The sequence below is a fragment of the Elephas maximus genome, chromosome 13, assembly GCF_024166365.1.
Source record: "Elephas maximus indicus isolate mEleMax1 chromosome 13, mEleMax1 primary haplotype, whole genome shotgun sequence".
Taxonomy (NCBI): Eukaryota; Metazoa; Chordata; class Mammalia; order Proboscidea; family Elephantidae; genus Elephas; species Elephas maximus.
Window position 1 is genome coordinate 7,769,048 of NC_064831.1, and position 18,931 is coordinate 7,787,978.

Consider the following 18,931-nt stretch of genomic DNA (forward strand, 5'->3'; position numbering starts at 1 on the left):
AGGGTTGTTTGTTGTTAGGGTTTTAGTGTTGTTTGTTGTTAGGGAGTTAGGGTTGTTTGTTGTTAGGGTGTTAGTGTTGTTTGTTGTTTGTGGGTTAGGGTTTTTTGTTGTTTGGTTAGGGTTGTTTTTTGTTAGGGGGTTAGTGTTGTTTGTTGTTAGGGGTTTAGAGTTCTATCTTGTTGGGGTTTAGTGGTTTTTGTTGTTAGGGTGTTAGTGTTTATTGTGGTTTGGGGTTAGTGTTGTTGGTTGTTCGGTGGGTTAGGATTGTTTGTTGTTTAGGGGTTAGGGTTGTTTGTTGTTTGGGGTTTAGGGTTGATTGTTGTTTGGGGGTTAGGGTTGTTTGTTGTTACGGTTTAGTGTTGTTTGTTGTTACGGGGTTAGGGTATTTTCTTGTTAGGGGTTCAGTGTTGTTTGTTGTTAGGGGGTTAGTGTTGTTTGTTGTTAGGGTGTTAGTGTTGTTTGTTGTTAGGGGGTTAGGGTTGTTTGTTGTTAGTGGGTTAGAGTTGTTTGTTGTTAGTGGGTTAGTTTTTTTGGTTTTTAGGGGTTAGGGTTGTTTGTTGTTAGGGGTTTAGGGTTGTTTGTTGTTAGGGTGTTAGTGTTCTTTGATGTTAGGGGTTTAGTGTTGTTTGTTGTTACGGGGTTAGTGTTGTTTGTTGTTAGGGGGTTAGGGTTGTTTGTTGTTAGGGTGTTAGTGTTGTTTGTTGTTAGGGGGTTAGGGTTGTTTGTTGTTAGGGGGTTAGTGTTTTTTGTTCTTAGGGGTTTAGGGTTGTTTCTTGTTGGGGTTTAGGGGTTTTTGTTGTTAGGGTGTTAGTGTTGTTTGTTGTTAGGGTGTTAGTGTTTTGTGTTGTTAGGGGGTTAGTGTTGTTTGATGTTAGGGGTTTAGGGTTGTTTGTTGTTAGGGGGTTAGTGTTGTTTGTTGTTAGGTTGTTAGGGTTGTTTGTTGTTAGGGTGTTAGTTTTGTTTGTTGTTAGGGAGTTAGGGTTGTTTTTTGTTAGGGTGTTAGTGTTGTTTGTTGTTGGTGGGTTAGGGTTTTTTGTTGTTTGGTTAGGGTTGTTTTTTGTTAGGGGGTTAGTGTTGTTTGTTGTGAGGGGTTTAGGGTTGTTTCTTGTTGGGGTTTAGTGGTTTTTGTTGTTAGGGTGTTAGTGTTTATTGTGGTTAGGGGGTTAGTGTTGTTGGTTGTTCGGGGGGTTAGGATTGTTTGTTGTTAAGGGGTTAGGGTTGTTTGTTGTTTGGGGTTTAGGGTCGTTTGTTGTTTGGGGGTTAGGGTTGTTTGTTGTTACGGGTTAGTGTTGTTTGTTGTTACGGGGTTAGGGTATTTTCTTGTTAGGGGTTCAGTGTTGTTTGTTGTTAGGGGGTTAGTGTTTGCTGTTAGGGGTTTAGGGTTGTTTCTTGTTGGGGTTTAGTGGTTTCTGTTGTTAGGGTGTTAGTGTTGTTTGTTGTTAGGGTGTTAGTGTTTTGTGTTGTTAGGGGGTTAGTGTTGTTTGATGTTAGGGGTAAGGGTTGTTTGTTGTTAGGGAGTTAGTGTTGTTTGTTGTTAGGGTGTTAGGGTTGTTTGTTGTTAGTGGGTTAGGGTTGTTTGTTGTTAGTGGGTTAGTTTTTTTGGTTTTTACGGTTTAGGGTTGTTTGTTGTTTGGGGGTTAGTGTTTGTTGTTAGGGGGTTAGGGTTGTTTGTTGTTAGGGTGTTAGTGTTGTTTGTTGTTAGGGGGTTAGGGTTTTTTGTTGTTTGGTTAGGGTTGTTTGTTGTTAGGGGGTTAGTGTTGTTTTTTCTTAGGGGTTTAGGGTTGTTTCTTGTTTGGGTTTAGTGGTTTTGTTGTTAGGGTGTTAGTGTTGTTTGTTGTTAGGGTGTTAGTGTTTTGTGATGTTAGGGTGCTAGTGTTGTTTGATGGTAGGGGTTTAGGGTTGTTTGTTGTTAGGGGGTTAGTGTTTGTTGTTGTTAGGGTGTTAGGGTTGTTTGTTGTTAGTGGGTTAGGGTTGTTTGTTGTTAGTGGGTTAGTGTTTTTGGTTTTTAGGGGTTAGGGTTGTTTGTTCTTTGGGGGTTAGTGTTTGTTGCTAGCGGGTTAGGGTTGTTTGTTGTTAGGGTGTTAGTGTTCTTTGATGTTAGGGGTTTAGGGTTGTTTGTTGTTAGGGGGTTATTGTTGTTTGTTGTTAGGGGGTTAGGGTTGTTTGTTGTTAGGGGGTTAGTGTTGTTTGTTGTTAGGGGGTTACGGTTGTTTGTTGTTAGGGTGTTAGTGTTGTTTGTTGTTAGTGGGTTAGGGTTGTTTGTTGTTTGGTTAGGATTGTTTGTTGTTAGGGGGTTAGTGTTGTTTGTTGTTAGGGGGTTAGTGTTGTTTGTTGTTAGGGGTTTAGGGTTGTTTCTTGTTGGGGTTTAGTGGTTTTTGTTGTTAGGGTGTTAGTCTTTATTGTGGTTAGGGGGTTAGTGTTGTTGGTTGTTCGGGGGTTAGGATTGTTTGTTGTTAGGGGGTTAGGGTTGTTTGTTGTTGGGGGTTAGTGTTGTTTGTTGTTAGGGGGTTAGGGTTGTTTGTTGTTAGGGTGTTAGTGTTGTTTGTTGTTAGTGGGTTAGGGTTGTTTGTTGTTTGGTTAGGATTGTTTGTTGTTAGGGGGTTAGTGTTGTTTGTTGTTAGGGGGTTAGTGTTGTTTGTTGTTAGGGGTTTAGGGTTGTTTCTTGTTGGGGTTTAGTGGTTTTTGTTGTTAGGGTGTTAGTCTTTATTGTGGTTAGGGGGTTAGTGTTGTTGGTTGTTCGGGGGTTAGGATTGTTTGTTGTTAGGGGGTTAGGGTTGTTTGTTGTTTGGGGGTTAGGGCTGTTTGTTGTTACGGGGTTAGTGTTGTTTGTTGTTACGGGGTTAGGGTAGTTTCTTGTTAGGGGTTTAGTGTTGTTTGTTGTTAGGGGGTTAGTGTTTGTTGTCAGGGGTTTAGGGTTGTTTCTTTTTGGGGTTTAGTGGTTTTTGTTGTTAGGGTGTTAGTGTTGTTTGTTGTTAGGGTGTTAGTGTTTTGTGTTGTTAGGGGGTTAGTGTTGTTTGATGTTCGGGGTTTAGGGTTGTTTGTTGTTAGGGGGTTAGTGTTGTTTGTTGTTAGTGTGTTAGGGTTGTTTGTTGTTAGTGGTTTAGGGTAGTTTGTTGTTAGTGGGTTAGTGTTTTTGGTTTTTAGGGTTTAGGGTTGTTTGTTGTTAGGGTGTTAGTGTTGTTTGTTGTTAGGGAGTTAGGGTTGTTTTTTGTTAGGGTGTTAGTGATGTTTGCTGTTGCTGGGTTAGGGTTTTTTTTGTTTGGTTAGGGTTGTTTTTTGTTAGGGAGTTAGTGTTGTTTGTTGTGAGGGGTTTAGGGTTGTTTCTTGTTGGCGTTTAGTGGTTTTTGTTGTTAGGGTGTTAGTGTTTATTGTGGTTAGGGGGTTAGTGTTGTTGGTTGTTCGGGGGGTTAGGGTTGTTTGTTGTTACGGGTTAGTGTTGTTTGTTGTTACGGGGTTAGGGTATTTTCTTGTTAGGGGTTTAGTGTTGTTTGTTGTTAGGGGGTTAGTGTTTGTTGTTAGGGGTTTAGGGTTGTTTCTTGTTGGGGTTTAGTGGTTTCTGTTGTTAGGGTGTTAGTGTTGTTTGTTGTTAGGGTGTTAGTGTTTTGTGTTGTTAGGGGGTTAGTGTTGTTTGATGTTAGGGGTTCAGGGTTGTTTGTTGTTAGGGGGTTAGTGTTGTTTGATGTTAGGGGTTCAGGGTTGTTTGTTGTTAGGGTGTTAGTGTTCTTTGATGTTAGGGGTTTAGGGTTGTTTGTTGTTAGGGTGTTAGTGTTGTTTGTTGTTAGGGGGTTAGGGTTGTTTCTTGTTACGGGGTTAGTGTTGTTTGTTGTTACGGGGTTAGGGTAGTTTCTTGTTACGGGTTTAGTGTTGTTTTTTGTTAGGGGGTTAGTGTTTGTTGTTAGGGGTTTAGGGTTGTTTCTTGTTGGGGTTTAGTGGTTTTTGTTGTTAGGGTGTTAGTGTTGTTTGTTGTTAGGGTGTTAGTGTTTTGTGTTGTTAGGGGGTTAGTGTTGTTTGATGTTAGGGGTTTAGGGTTGTTTGTTGTTAGTGGGTTAGTGTTGTTTGTTGTTAGTGGGTTAGTGTTTTTGGTTTTTAGGGGTTAGGGTTGTTTGTTGCTTGGGGGTTAGTGTTTGCTGTAAGGGGTTTAGGGTTGTTTGTTGTTAGGGTGTTAGTGTTCTTTGATGTTAGGCGTTTAGGGTTGTTTCTTGTTAGGGGGTTAGTGTTGTTTATTGTTAGGGGTTAGGGTTGTTTGTGGTTAGGGTGTTAGTGTTGTTTGTGGTTAGGTTGTTAGTGTTGTTTGTTGTTAGGGGGTTAGGGTTGTTTGTTGTTAGGGTGTTAGTGTTGTTTGTTGTTAGTGGGTTATTTTTGTTTGTTGCTTGGTTAGGGTTGTTTGTTGTTAGGGGGTTAGTGTTGTTTGTTGTTAGTGGGTTAGGGTTGTTTGTTGTTAGTTGGTTAGTGTTTTTGGTTTTCAGGGGTTAGGGTTGTTTGTTGTTTGGGGGTTAGGGTTTCTTGTTTGAGGGTTAGGGTTGTTTGTTGTTAAGGTTTTAGTGTTCTTTGATGTTAGGGGTTTAGGGTTGTTTGTTGTTCGGGGGTTAGTGTTGTTTGTTGTTAGGGGGTTAGGGTTGTTTGTTGTTGGGGTTTAGTGGTTTTTGTTGTTAGGGTGTTAGTCTTTATTGTGGTTAGCGGGTTAGTGTTGTTGGTTGTTCGGGGCTTAGGATTGTTTGTTGTTGGGGGTTAGGGTTGTTTGTTGTTTGGGGGTTAGGGCTGTTTGTTGTTACGGGGTTAGTGTTGTTTGTTGTTACGGGGTTTGGGTAGTTCCTTGTTAGGGGTTTAGTGTTGTTTGTTGTTAGGGGGTTAGTGTTTGTTGTTAGGGGTTTCGGGTTGTTTCTTGTTGGGGTTTAGTGGTTTTTGTTGTTAGGGTGTTAGTGTTGTTTGTTGTTAGGGTGTTAGTGTTTTGTGTTGTTAGGGGGTTAGTGTTTGATGTTAGGGGTTTAGGGTTGTTTGTTGTTAGGGGGTTAGTGTTGTTTGTTGTTAGGGTGTTAGGGTTGTTTGTTGTTAGGGGTTTAGGGTTGTTTGTTGTTAGTGGGTTAGTGTTTTTGGTTTTTAGAGGTTAGGTTTGTTTGTTGTTTGGGGGTTAGTGTTTGTTGTTAGGGGGTTAGGGTTGTTTGTTGTTAGGGTGTTAGTGTTCTTTGACGTTAGGGGTTTAGGGTTGTTTGTTGTTATGGGGTTAGTGTTGTTCGTTGTTAGGGGGTTAGGGTTGTTTCTTGCTACGGGGTTAGTGTTGTTTGTTGTTACGGGGTTAGTGTAGTTTCTTGTTCGGGGTTTAGTGTTGTTTTTTGTTAGGGGGTTACTGTTTGTTGTTAGGGGTTCAGGGTTGTTTGCTGTTAGGGTGTTAGTGTTGTTTGTTGTTAGGGAGTTAGGGTTGTTTGTTGTTAGGGTGTTAGTGTTGTTTGTTGTTAGTGGGTTAGGGTTTTTTGTTGTTTGGTTAGGGTTTTTTTTTGTTAGGGGGTTAGGGTTGTTTGTTGTTTGGGGGTTAGGGTTGTTTGTTGTTACGGGTTAGTGTTGTTTGTTGTTACGGGGTTAGGGTATTTTCTTGTTAGGGGTTCAGTGTTGTTTGTTGTTAGGGGGTTAGTGTTTGTTGTTAGGTGTTCAGGGTTGTTTCTTGTTGGGGTTTAGTGGTTTCTGTTGTTAGGGTGTTAGTGTTGTTTGTTGTTAGGGTGTTAGTGTTTTGTGTTGTTAGGGGGTTAGTGTTGTTTGATGTTAGGGGTTCAGGGTTGTTTGTTGTTAGGGGGTTAGTGTTGTTTGATGTTAGGGGTTCAGGGTTGTTTGTTGTTAGGGTGTTAGTGTTCTTTGATGTTAGGGGTTTAGGGTTGTTTGTTTTTAGGGTGTTAGTGTTGTTTGTTGTTAGGGGGTTAGTGTTGTTTCTTGTTACGGGGTTAGTGTTGTTTGTTGTTACGGGGTTAGGGTAGTTTCTTGTTACGGTTTTAGTGTTGTTTTTTGTTAGAGGGTTAGTGTTTGTTGTTAGGGGTTTAGGGTTGTTTCTTGTTGGGGTTTAGTGGTTTTTGTTGTTAGGGTGTTAGTGTTGTTTGTTGTTAGGGTGTTAGTGTTTTGTGTTGTTAGGGGGTTAGTGTTGTTTGATGTTAGGGGTTTAGGGTTGTTTGTTGTTAGTGGGTTAGGGTTGTTTGTTGTTAGTGGGTTAGTGTTTTTGGTTTTTAGGGGTTAGGGTTATTTGTTGCTTGGGGGTTTGTGTTTGCTGTAAGGGGTTTAGGGTTGTTTGTTGTTAGGGTGTTAGTGTTCTTTGATGTTAGGCGTTTAGGGTTGTTTCTTGTTAGGGGGTTAGTGTTGTTTATTGTTAGGGGTTAGGGTTGTTTGTGGTTAGGGTGTTAGTGTTCTTTGTTGTTAGTGGGTTAGGGTTTTTTGTTGTTTGGTCAGGGTTGTTTGTTGTTAGGGGGTTAGTGTTGTTTGTTGTTAGGGGATTAGTGTTTGTTGTTAGGGGTTTAGGGTTGTTTCTTGTTGGGGTTTAGTGGTTTCTGTTGTTAGGGTGTTAGTGTTGTTTGTTGTTAGGGTGTCAGTGTTTTGTGTTGTTAGGGGGTTAGTGTTGTTTGATGTTAGGGGTTTAGGGTTGTTTGTTGTTAGGGTGTTAGGGTTGTTTGTTGATAAGGGGTTAGGTTTTGTGTTGTTAGGGGGTTAGAATTGTTCGTTGTTGGGGGTTAGTGTTGTTTGTTCTTAGGGGGTTAGTGTCGTTTGTTCTTAGGAGGTTAGCGTTGGTTGTTGTTAGGGTGTTAGTGTTGTTTGTTGTTAGGTGGTTAGTGCTGTTTGTTTTTAGGGGGTTAGTGTTGTTTCTTCTTCGGGTTTTAGTGTTGTTTGTTGTTAGTGTGTTAGGGTTGTTTGTTGTTTGGTTAGGGTTGTTTGTTTTTAGGGGGTTATGGTTGTTTGTTTTTAGGGGTTAGGGTTGTTTATTGTTTGGTTAGGGTTGTTTGTTGTTAGGGGGTTAGTGTTGTTTGTTGTTAGGGGGTTAGTGTTTATTGTTAGGGGTTTAGGGTTGTTTTTTGTTGGGGTTTAGTGGTTTTTGTTGTTAGGGTGTTAGTGTTGTTTGTAGTTAGGGTGTAAGTGTTTTGTGTTGTTAAGGGGTTAGTGTTGTTTGATGTTAGGGGTTCAGGTTTGTTTGTTGTTAGGGGGTTACTGTTGTTTGTTGTTAGGGTGTTAGGGGTGTTTGTTGTAAGTGGGTTAGGATTGTTTGTTGTTAGTGGGTTAGTGTTTTTGGTTTTTAGGGGTTAGGGTTGTTTGTTGTTTGGGGGTTAGAGTTTGTTGTTAGGGGGTTAGGGTTGTTTGTTGTTAGGGTGTTAGTGTTCTTTGACGTTAGGGGTTTAGGTTTGTTTGTTGTTGGCGGTTAGTGTTGTTTGTTGTTAGGGGGTTAGGTTTGTTTGTTGTTAGGGTGTTAGTGTTGTTTGTTGTTAGTGGGTTATGGTTGTTTGTTGTTTGCTTAGGGTTGTTTGTGGTTGGGGGTTAGTGTTGTTTGTTGTTAGGGGTTTAGGGTTGTTTCTTGTTGGGGTTTAGTGGTTTTTGTTCTTAGGGTGTTAGTGTTGTTTGTTAGGGTGTTAGTGTTTTGTGTTGTTAGGGGGTTAGTGTTGTTTGATGTTAGGGGTTTAGGGTTGTTTGTTGTTAGGTTGTTAGGGTTGTTTGTTGATAAGAGGTTAGGTTTTGTGTTGTTAGGGGGTTAGGTTTGTTTGTCGTTAGTGGGTTAGGGTTGTTTGTTGTTAGTGGGTTAGAGTTTTTGGTTTTTAGGGGTTAGTGCTGTTTGTTGTTTGGGGGTTAGTGTTTGTTCTTAGGGGGCTAGGGTTGTTTGTTGTTAGGGTGTTAGTGTTCTTTGATGTTAGGGGTTTAGCGTTGTTTGTTGTTAGGGGGTTAGTGTTTGTTGTTAGGGTGTTAGGGTTGTTTGTTGTTTGTGGGTTAGGGTTGTTTGTTGATAAGGGGTTAGGTTTTGTGTTGTTAGGGGGTTAGTATTGTTCGTTGCTGGGGGTTAGTGTTGTTTGTTCTTAGGGCGTTAGTGTTGTTTGTTCTTAGGGGTTAGGGTTGGTTGTTGTTAGGGTGTTAGTGTTGTTTGTTGTTAGGGGGTTAGTGTTGTTTGTTGTTAGGGGTTAATGTTGTTTCTAGTTAGGGGGTTAGTGTTGTTTGTTGTTAGGGGCTTAGGGTTGTTTCTTGTTGGGGTTTAGTGGTGTTTGTTGTTCGGGTGTTAGTGTTCTTGTTAGGGGCTTAGTGTTGTTTGTTTTTAGGGGTTCAGTGTTGTTTGCTTTTAGGGTTTTAGGGTTGTTTGTTTTTTAGTGGTGAGTGTTGTTTGTTGTTAGGGGGTTAGGATTGTTTCTTTTCAGGGGGTTAGTGTTGTTTGTGGTTAGGGCGTTACTGTTGGATGTTGTTAGCGGGTTAGTGTTTTTTGTTGTTAGTGGGTTAGTGCTGTTTGTTGTTATTGGCTTAGTGTTGTTTGTTTTTAGGGGTTCAGTGTTGTTTGTTTTTAGGGTTTTAGGGTTGTTTGTTTTTAGGGGGTTAGTGTTGTTTGTTTTTAGGGGGTTAGGATTGTTTGTTGTTAGGGGGTTAGTGTTGGTTGTTGTTAGCGTGTCAGTGTTTTTTGTTGTTAGAGTGTTAGCGCTGTTTGTTGTTAGGGGCTTAGTGTTGTTTGTTTTAAGAGGTTCAGTATTGTTTTTTTTTAGGGTTTTAAGGTTGTTTGTTTTTAGGGGTTTAGTGTTGTTTGTTGTTAGGGGGTTAGTGTTTTTGTTCTTAGGGGTTAGTGTTGGTTGTTGTTAGAGGGTTAGTGTTGTTTGTTCTTAGGGGATGAGTGTTGTTTGTTTTTAGGGGTTTATTGTTGTTTCTTTTTAGGGGGTTAGTGTTGTTTGTTGTTAGGTGGTTAGGACTGTTGTTAGGGGGTTAGTGTTGTTTGTTCTTACGGGGTTAGTGTTGTTTGTGGTTAGGGGGTTAGTGTTGAAGGTTGTTAGGGGGTTAGGACTGTTTGTTGTTAGGAGTTTAGGGGTGTTTGTTGTTAGGGGGTTAAGGTTGTTTGTTGTTAGGAGGTTAGTGTTGTTTGTTGTTACGGGGTTAGGTTAGTTTCTTGTTAGGGGTTTAGTGTTGTTTGTTGTTAGGGGGTTAGTGTTCGTTGTTAGGGGTTTAGGGTTGTTTCTTGTTGGGTTTTACTGGTTTTTGTTGTTAGGGTGTTAGTGTTGTTTGTTGTTAGGGTGTTAGTGTTTTGTGTTGTTAGGGGGTTAGTGTTGTTTGATGTTAGGGGTTTAGGGTTGTTTGTTGTTAGGGGGTTAGTGTTGTTTGTTGTTAGGTTGTTAGGGTTGTTTGTGGTTAGGGGGTTAGTGTTTGTTGTTAGGGGGTTAGGGTTGTTTGTTGTTAGGGGGTTAGTGTTGTTTGTTAGGGTGTTAGCATTGTTTGTTGTTCGGGTGTTAGTGTTTTGTGTTGTTAGGGGGTTAGTGTTTTTGGTTTTTAGGGGTTAGGGTTGTTTGTTGTTTGGGGGTTAGTGTTTGTTGTTAGGGTGTTAGTGTTCTTTGATGTTAGGGGTTTAGGGTTGTTTGTTGTTAGGGGGTTAGTGTTGTTTGTTGTTAGGGGGTTAGGGTTGTTTGTTGTTAGGGTGTTAGTGTTCTTTGATGTTAGGGGTTTAGGGTTGTTTGTTGTTAGAGGGTTAGTGTTGTTTGTTGTTAGGGGTTTAGGGTTGTTTCTTGTTGGGTTTTAGTGGTTTTTGTTGTTAGGGTGTTAGTCTTTATTGTGGTTAGGGGGTTAGTGTTGTTGGTTGTTCGGGGGTTAGGATTGTTTGTTGTTAGGGGGTTAGGGTTGTTTGTTGTTTGGGGGTTAGTGCTGTTTGTTGTTACGGGGTTAGTGTTGTTTGTTGTTATGGGGTTAGGGTATTTTCTCGTTAGGGGTTTAGTGTTGTTTGTTGTTAGGGGGTTAGTGTTTGTTGTTAGGGGTTTCGGGTTGTTTCTTGTTGGGGTTTAGTGGTTTTTGTTGTTAGGGTGTTAGTGTTGTTTGTTGTTAGGGTGTTAGTGTTTTGTGTTGTTAGGGGGTTAGTGTTGTTTGATGTTAGGGGTTTAGGGTTGTTTGTTGTTAGGGTGTTAGTGTTGTTTGTTGTTAGGGTGTTAGGGTTGTTTGTTGTTAGGGGTTTAGGGTTGTTTGTTGTTAGGATGTTAGTGTTGTTTGTTGTTAGGGGTTTAGGGTTGTTTGTTGTTAGGATGTTAGTGTTTTTGTTGTTAGTGGGTTAGGGTTTTTTGTTGTTTGGTTAGGATTATTTGTTGTTAGGGTGTTAGTGTTGTTTGTTGTTAGGGGTTTAGGGTTGTTTGTTGTTAGGGTTTTAGTGTTGTTTGTTGTTAGGGAGTTAGGGTTGTTTGTTGTTAGGGTGTTAGTGTTGTTTGTTGTTTGTGGGTTAGGGTTTTTTGTTGTTTGGTTAGGGTTGTTTTTTGTTAGGGGGTTAGTGTTGTTTGTTGTTAGGGGTTTAGAGTTCTATCTTGTTGGGGTTTAGTGGTTTTTGTTGTTAGGGTGTTAGTGTTTATTGTGGTTTGGGGTTAGTGTTGTTGGTTGTTCGGTGGGTTAGGATTGTTTGTTGTTTAGGGGTTAGGGTTGTTTGTTGTTTGGGGTTTAGGGTTGATTGTTGTTTGGGGGTTAGGGTTGTTTGTTGTTACGGTTTAGTGTTGTTTGTTGTTACGGGGTTAGGGTATTTTCTTGTTAGGGGTTCAGTGTTGTTTGTTGTTAGGGGGTTAGTGTTGTTTGTTGTTAGGGTGTTAGTGTTGTTTGTTGTTAGGGGGTTAGGGTTGTTTGTTGTTAGTGGGTTAGAGTTGTTTGTTGTTAGTGGGTTAGTTTTTTTGGTTTTTAGGGGTTAGGGTTGTTTGTTGTTAGGGGTTTAGGGTTGTTTGTTGTTAGGGTGTTAGTGTTCTTTGATGTTAGGGGTTTAGTGTTGTTTGTTGTTACGGGGTTAGTGTTGTTTGTTGTTAGGGGGTTAGGGTTGTTTGTTGTTAGGGTGTTAGTGTTGTTTGTTGTTAGGGGGTTAGGGTTGTTTGTTGTTAGGGGGTTAGTGTTTTTTGTTCTTAGGGGTTTAGGGTTGTTTCTTGTTGGGGTTTAGGGGTTTTTGTTGTTAGGGTGTTAGTGTTGTTTGTTGTTAGGGTGTTAGTGTTTTGTGTTGTTAGGGGGTTAGTGTTGTTTGATGTTAGGGGTTTAGGGTTGTTTGTTGTTAGGGGGTTAGGGTTGTTTGTTGTTTGGGGGTTAGTGTTGTTTGTTGTTATGGGGTTAGTGTTGCTTGTTGTTACGGGGTTAGGGTAGTTTCTTGTTGGGGTTGAGTGTTGTTTTTTGTTAGGGGGTTAGTGTTTGTTGTTAGGGGTTTAGGGTTGTTTCTTGTTGGGGTTTCGTGGTTTTTGTTGTCAGGGTGTTAGTGTTGTTTGTTGTTAGGGTGTTAGTGTTTTGTGTTGTTAGAGGGTTAGTGTTGTTTGATGTTAGGGGTTTAGGGTTGTTTGTTGTTAGGGGGTTAATGTTGTTTGTTGTTAGGGGTTTAGGGTTGTTTCTTGTTAGGGGGTTAGTGTTGTTTGTCGTTAGGGGCTTAGGGTTGTTTCTTGTTGGGGTTTAGTGGTGTTTGTTGTTCGGGTGTTAGTGTTGTTTGTTGTTAGGGGCTTAGTGTTGTTTGTTTTTAGGGGTTCAGTGTTATTTGCTTTTAGGGTTTTAGGGTTGTTTGTTTTTTAGGGGTGAGTGTTGTTTGTTGTTAGGCTTTTAGGGTTGTTTGTTTTTAGGGGGTTAGTGTTGTTTGTGGTTAGGGCGTTACTGTTGGATGTTGTTAGCGGGTTAGTGTTTTTTGTTGTTAGTCGGTTAGTGCTGTTTGTTGTTATTGGCTTAGTGTTGTTTGTTTTTAGGGGTTCAGTGTTGTTTGTTTTTAGGGTTTCAGGGTTGTTTGTTTTTAGGGGGTTAGTGTTGTTTGTTTTTAGGGGGTTAGGATTGTTTGTTGTTAGGGGGTTAGTGTTGGTTGTTGTTAGTGTGTCAGTGTTTTTTTTTGTTAGAGTGTTAGTGCTCTTTGTTGTTAGGGGCTTAGTGTTGTTTGTTTTAACGGGTTCAGTGTTGTTTGTTTATAGGGTTTTAGGGTTGTTTGTTTTTAGGGGGTTAGTGTTGTTTGTTGTTAGGGTGTTAGTGTTTTTCTTCTTAGGGGTTAGTGTTGTTTGTTGTTAGAGGGTTAGTGTTGTTTGTTCTTAGGGGATGAGTGTTGTTTGTGTTTAGGGGTTTATTGTTGTTTCTTTTTAGGGTGTTAGTGTTGTTTGTTGTTAGGTGGTTAGGACTGTTGTTAGGGGGTTAGTGTTGTTTGTTCTTACGGGGTTAGTGTTGTTTGTGGTTAGGGGGTTAGTGTTGTAGGTTGTTAGGGGGTTAGGATTGTTTGTTGTTAGGGTTTTAGGGGTGTTTGGTGTTAGGGGGTTAAGGTTGTTTGTTGTTAGGAGGTTAGTGTTGTTTGTTGTTACGGTGTTAGGTTAGTTTCTTGTTAGGGGTTTAGTGTTGTTTGTTGTTAGGGGGTTAGTGTTTGTTGTTAGGGGTTTAGGGTTGTTTCTTGTTGGGATTTAGTGGTTTTTGTTGTTAGGGTGTTAGTGTTGTTTGTTGTTAGGGTGTTAGTGTTTTGTGTTGTTAGGGGGTTAGTGTTGTTTGATGTTAGGGGTTTAGGGTTGTTTGTTGCTAGGGGGTTAGTGTTGTTTGTTGTTAGGGTGTTAGGGTTGTTTGTTGTTAGTGGTTTAGGGTTGTTTGTTGTTAGTGGGTTAGTGTTTTTGGTTTTCAGGGGTTACGTTTGTTTGTTGTTTGGGGGTTACTGTTTGTTGTTAGGGGGTTAGGGTTGTTTGTTTTTAGTGGGTTAGTGTTTTTGGTTTTTAGGGGTTAGGGTTGTTTGTTGTTTGGGGGTTATTGTTTGTTGTTAGGGGGTTAGGGTTGTTTGTTGTTAGGGTGTTAGTGTTCTTTGATGTTAGGGGTTTAGGGTTGTTTGTTGTTAGGGGGTTAGTGTTGTTTGTTGTTAGGGGGTTAGGGTTGTTTTTTGTTAGGGTGTTAGTGTTGTTTGTTGTTAGGGGGTTAGTGTTGTTTGTTGTTAGGGGTTTAGGGTTGTTTCTTGTTGGGGTTTAGTGGTTTTTGTTGTTAGGGTGTTAGTCTTTATTGTGGTTAGGGGATTAGTGTTGTTGGGTTGTTCAGGGGTTAGGATTGTTTGTTGTTAGGGGGTTAGGGTTGTTTGTTGTTTGGGGGTTAGGGCTGTTTGTTGTTACGGGGTTAGTGTTGTTTGTTGTTACGGGGTTAGGGTATTTTCTCGTTAGGGGTTTACTGTTGTTTGTTGTTAGGGGGTTAGTGTTTGTTGTTAGGAGTTTCGGGTTGTTTCTTGTTGGGGTTTAGTGGTTTTTGTTGTTAGGGTGTTAGTGTTGTTTGTTGTTAGGGTGTTAGTGTTTTGTGTTGTTAGGGGGTTAGTGTTGTTTGATGTTAGGGGTTTAGGGTTGTTTGTTGTTAGGGGGTTAGTGTTGTTTGTTGTTAGGGTGTTAGGGTTGTTTGTTGTTAGGGGTTTAGGGTTGTTTGTTGTTAGGGTGTTAGTGTTGTTTGTTGTTAGGGGTTTAGGGTTGTTTGTTGTTAGGGTGGTAGTGTTTTTGTTGTTAGTGGGTTAGGGTTTTTTGTTGTTTAGGATTGTTTGTTGTTAGGGGGTTAGTGTTGTTTGTTGTTGGTGGGTTAGGGTTTTTTGTTGTTTGGTTAGGGTTGTTTTTTGTTAGGGGGTTAGTGTTGTTTGTTGTTAGGGGTTTAGGGTTGTATCTTGTTGGGGTTTAGTGGTTTTTGTTGTTAGGGTGTTAGTGTTTATTGTGGTTTGGGGTTAGTGTTGTTGGTTGTTCGGTGGGTTAGGATTGTTTGTTGTTAAGGGGTTAGGGTTGTTTGTTGTTTGGGGTTTAGGGTTGATTGTTGTTTGGGGGTTAGGGTTGTTTGTTGTTACGGTTTAGTGTTGTTTGTTGTTACGGGGTTAGGGTATTTTCTTGTTAGGGGTTCAGTGTTGTTTGTTGTTAGGAGGTTAGGGTTTGCTGTTAGGGGTTTAGGGTTGTTTCTTGTTGGGGTTTAGTGGTTTCTGTTGTTAGGGTGTTAGTGTTGTTTGTTGTTAGGGTGTTAGTGTTTTGTGTTGTTAGGGGGTTAGTGTTGTTTGATGTTAGGGGTAAGGGTTGTTTGTTGTTAGGGAGTTAGTGTTGTTTGTTGTTAGGGTGTTAGGGTTGTTTGTTGTTAGTGGGTTAGGGTTGTTTGTTGTTAGTGGGTTAGTTTTTTTGGTTTTTAGGGGTTAGGGTTGTTTGTTGTTTGGGGGTTAGTGTTTGTTGTTAGGGGGTTAGGGTTGTTTGTTGTTAGGGTGTTAGTGTTGTTTGTTGTTAGGGAGTTAGGGTTGTTTGTTGTTAGGGTGTTAGTGTTGTTTGTTGTTAGTGGGTTAGGGTTTTTTGTTGTTTGGTTAGGGTTGTTTTTCGTTAGGGGGTTAGTGTTGTTTGTTGTTAGGGGTTTAGGGTTGTTTCTTGTTGGGGTTTAGTGGTTTTTGTTGTTACGGTGTTAGTGTTTATTGTGGTTTTGGGGTTAGTGTTGTTGGTTGTTTGGGGGGTTAGGATTGTTTGTTGTTAAGGGGTTAGGGTTGTTTGTTGTTTGGGGTTAGTGTTGTTTGTTGTTTGGGGGTTAGGGTTGTTTGTTGTTACGGGTTAGTGTTGTTTGTTGTTACGGGGTTAGGGTAGTTTCTTGTTAGGGGTTCAGTGTTGTTTGTTGTTAGGGGGTTAGTGTTTGTTGTTAGGGGTTTAGGGTTGTTTCTTGTTGGGGTTTAGTGGTTTTTGTTGTTAGGGTGTTAGTGTTGTTTGTTGTTAGGGTGTTAGTGTTTTGTGTCCTTAGGGGGTTAGTGTTGTTTGATGTTAGGGATTAAGGGTTGTTTGTTGTTAGGGGGTTAGGGTTGTTTGTTGTTACGGGGTTAGTGTTGTTTGTTGTTAGGGTGTTAGTGTTTTGTGTTGTTAGGGGGTTAGTGTTGTTTGATGTTAGGGGTTTAGGGTTTTTTGTTGTTAGGGGGTTAGTGTTGTTTGTTGGTAGGGTGTTAGGGTTGTTTGTTAGTGGGTTAGGGTTGTTTGTTGTTAGTGGGTTAGTTTTTTTGGTTTTTAGGGGTTAGGGTTGTTTGTTGTTTGGGGGTTAGTGTTTGTTGTTAGGGGGTTAGGGTTGTTTGTTGTTAGTGGGTTAGGGTTGTTTGTTGTTAGGGTGTTAGGGTTGTTTGTTGTTAGTGGGTTAGGGTTTTTTGTTGTTTGGTTAGGGTTGTTTGTTGTTAGGAGGTTAGTGTTGTTTGTTTTTAGGGGTTTAGGGTTGTTTCTTGTTGGGGTTTAGTGGTTTTTGTTGTTAGGGTGTTAGTGTTGTTTGTTGTTAGGGTGTTAGTGTTTTGAGATGTTAGGTGGTTAGTGTTGTTTGATGTTAGGGGTTTAGGGTTGTTTGTTGTTAGGGGGTTAGTGTTGTTTATTGTTAGGGTGTTAGGGTTGTTTGTTGTTAGTGGGTTAGGGTTGTTTGTTGTTAGTGGGTTAGTGTTTTTGGTTTTTAGGGGTTAGGCTTGTTTGTTGTTTGGGGGTTAGTGTTTGTTGTTAGGGGGTTAGGGTTTTTTGTTGTTAGGGTGTTAGTGTTCTTTGATGTTAGGGGTTGAGTGTTGTTTGTTGTTAGGGGGTTAGTGTTGTTTGTTCTTAGGGGGTTAGGGTTGTGTGTTGTTAGGGTGTTAGTGTTGTTTGTTGTTAGGGGATTAGGGTTGTTTGTTGTTAGGGTGTTAGTGTTGTTTGTTGTTAGTGGGTTAGGGTTTTTTGTTGTTTGGTTAGGATTGTTTGTTGTTAGGGGGTTAGTGTTGTTTGTTGTTAGGGGGTTAGTGTTTGTTGTTAGGGGTTTCGGGTTGTTTCTTGTTGGGGTTTAGGGGTTTTTGTTGTTAGGGTGTTAGCGTTGTTTGTTGTTCGGGTGTTAGTGTTTTGTGTTGTTAGGGGGTTAGTGTTGTTTGATGTTAGGGGTTTACGGTTGTTTGTTGTTAGGGGGTTAGTGTTGTTTGTTGTTAGGGGTTTAGGGTTGTTTGTTGTTAGGGTTTTAGTGTTGTTTGTTGTTAGGGAGTTAGGGTTGTTTGTTGTTAGGGTGTTAGTGTTGTTTGTTGTTGGTGGGTTAGGGTTTTTTGTTGTTTGGTTAGGGTTGTTTTTTGTTAGGGGGTTAGTGTTGTTTGTTGTTAGGGGTTTAGGGTTGTATCTTGTTGGGGTTTAGTGGTTTTTGTTGTTAGGGTGTTAGTGTTTATTGTGGTTAGGGGGTTAGTGTTGTTGGTTTTTCGGTTGGTTAGGATTGTTTGTTGTTTAGGGGTTAGGGTTGTTTGTTGTTTGGGGTTTAGGGTTGATTGTTGTTTGGGGGTTAGGGTTGTTTGTTGTTACGGTTTAGTGTTGTTTGTTGTTACGGGGTTAGGGTATTTTCTTGTTAGGGGTTCAGTGTTGTTTGTTGTTAGGGGGTTAGTGTTTGTTGTTAGGGGTTTAGGGTTGTTTCTTGTTGGGGTTTAGTGGTTTTTGTTGTTAAGGTGTTAGTGTTTATTGTGGTTAGGGGGTTAGTGTTGTTGGTTGTTCGGGGGTTAGGATTGTTTGTTGTTAGGGGGTTAGGGTTGTTTGTTGTTTGGGGGTTAGGGTTGTTTGTTGTTACGGGGTTAGTGTTGCTTGTTGTTACGGGGTTAGGGTAGTTTCTTGTTAGGGGTTAGTGTTGTTTTTTGTTAGGGGGTTAGTGTTTGTTGTTAGGTGTTTAGGGTTGTTTCTTGTTGGGGTTTCGTGGTTTTTGTTGTCAGGGTGTTAGTGTTGTTTGTTGTTAGGGTGTTAGTGTTTTGTGTTGTTAGGGGGTTAGTATTGTTCGTTGCTGGGGGTTAGGGTTGTTTGTTCTTAGGGCGTTAGTGTTGTCTGTTCTTAGGGGTTAGGGTTGGTTGTTGTTAGGGTGTTAGTGTTGTTTGTTGTTAGGAGGTTAGTGTTGTTTGTTGTTAGGGGTTTAGGGTTGTTTCTTGTTAGGGGGTTAGTGTTGTTTGTTGTTAGGGGCTTAGGGTTGTTTCTTGTTGGGGTTTAGTGGTGTTTGTTGTTCGGGTGTTAGTGTTGTTTGTTGTTAGGGGCTTAGTGTTGTTTGTTTTTAGGGGTTCAGTGTTGTTTGATTTTAGGGTTTTAGGGTTGTTTGTTTCTTAGGGGTGAGTGTTGTTTGTTGTTAGGGGGTTAGGATTGTTTGTTTTTAGGGGGTTAGTGTTGTTTGTGGTTAGGGCTTTACTGTTGGATGTTGTTAGCGGGTTAGTGTTTTTTGTTGTTAGTGGGTTAGTGCTGTTTGTTGTTATTGGCTTAGTGTTGTTTGTTTTTAGGGGTTCAGTGTTGTTTGTTTTTAGGGTTTTAGGGTTGTCTGTTTTTAGGGGGTTAGTGTTGTTTGTTTTTAGGGGGTTAGGACTGTTTTTTGTTAGGGGGTTAGTGTTGGTTGTTGTTAGCGTGTCAGTGTTGTTTGTTGTTAGAGTGTTAGTGCTGTTTGTTGTTAGGGGCTTAGTGTTTTTTGTTTTAAGGGGTTCAGTGTTGTTTGTTTTAGGGTTTTAGGGTTGTGTGTTTTTAGGGGGTTAGTGTTTGTTGTTAGGGGGTTAGTGTTTTTGTTCTTAGGGGTTAGTGTTGTTTGTTGTTAGTGGGTTAGTGTTTGTTCTTAGGGGATGAGTGTTGTTTGTTTTTAGGGGTTTATTGTTGTTTCTTTTTAGGGGGTTAGTGTTGTTTGTTGTTAGGTGGTTAGGACTGTTGTTAGGGGGTTAGTGTTGTTTGTTCTTACGGGGTTAGTGTTGTTTGTGGTTAGGGGGTTAGTGTTGTAGGTTGTTAGGGGGTTAGAATAGTTTGTTGTTAGGAGTTTAGGGGTGTTTGTTGTCAGGGGGTTAAGGTTGTTTGTTGTTAGGAGGTTAGTGTTGTTTGTTGTTACGGGGTTACTTTGGTTTCTTGTTAGGGGTTTAGTGTTGTTTGTTGTTAGGGGGTTAGTGTTTTTTGTTACGGGTTTAGAGCTGTTTCTTGTTGGGGTTTAGTGGTTTTTGTTGTTAGGGTGTTAGGGTTGTTTGTTGTTAGGGTGTTAGTGTTTTGTGTTGTTAGGGGGTTAGTGTTGTTTGATGTTAGGGGTTTAGGGTTGTTTGTTGTTAGGGGGTTAGTGTTGTTTGTTGTTAGGGTGTTAGAGTTGTTTGTTGTTAGTGGGTTAGGGTTGTTTGTTGTTAGTGGGTTAGTGTTTTTGGTTTTTAGGGGTTAGGGTTGTTTGTTGTTTGGGGGATAGTGTTTGTTGTTAGGGGGTTAGGGTTGTTTGTTGTTAGGGTGTTAGTGTTCTTTGAGGTTAGGGGTTTAGGGTTGTTTGTTGTTAGGGGGTTAGTGTTGTTTGTTTTTAGGGGGTTAGGGTTGTTTGTTGTTAGGGTGTTAGTGTTGTTTGTTGTTAGGAGGTTAGTGTTGTTTGTTGTTAGGGTGTTAGTGTTCTTTGTTGTTAGTGGGTTAGGGTTTTTTGTTGTTTGGTCAGGGTTGTTTGTTGTTAGGGGGTTAGTGTTGTTTGTTGTTAGGGGATTAGTGTTTGTTGTTAGGGGTTTAGGGTTGTTTCTTGTTGGGGTTTAGTGGTTTTTGTTGTTAGGGTGTTAGTGTTGTTTGTTGTTAGGGTGTCAGTGTTTTGTGTTGTTAGGGGGTTAGTGTTGTTTGATGTTAGGGGTTTAGGGTTGTTTGTTGTTAGGGTGTTAGGGTTGTTTGTTGATAAGGGGTTAGGTTTTGTGTTGTTAGGGGGTTAGAATTGTTCGTTGTTGGGGGTTAGTGTTGTTTGTTCTTAGGGGGTTAGTGTCGTTTGTTCTTAGGAGGTTAGGGTTGGTTGTTGTTAGGGTGTTAGTGTTGTTTGTTGTTAGGTGGTTAGTGCTGTTTGTTTTTAGGGGGTTAGTGTTGTTTCTTCTTCGGGT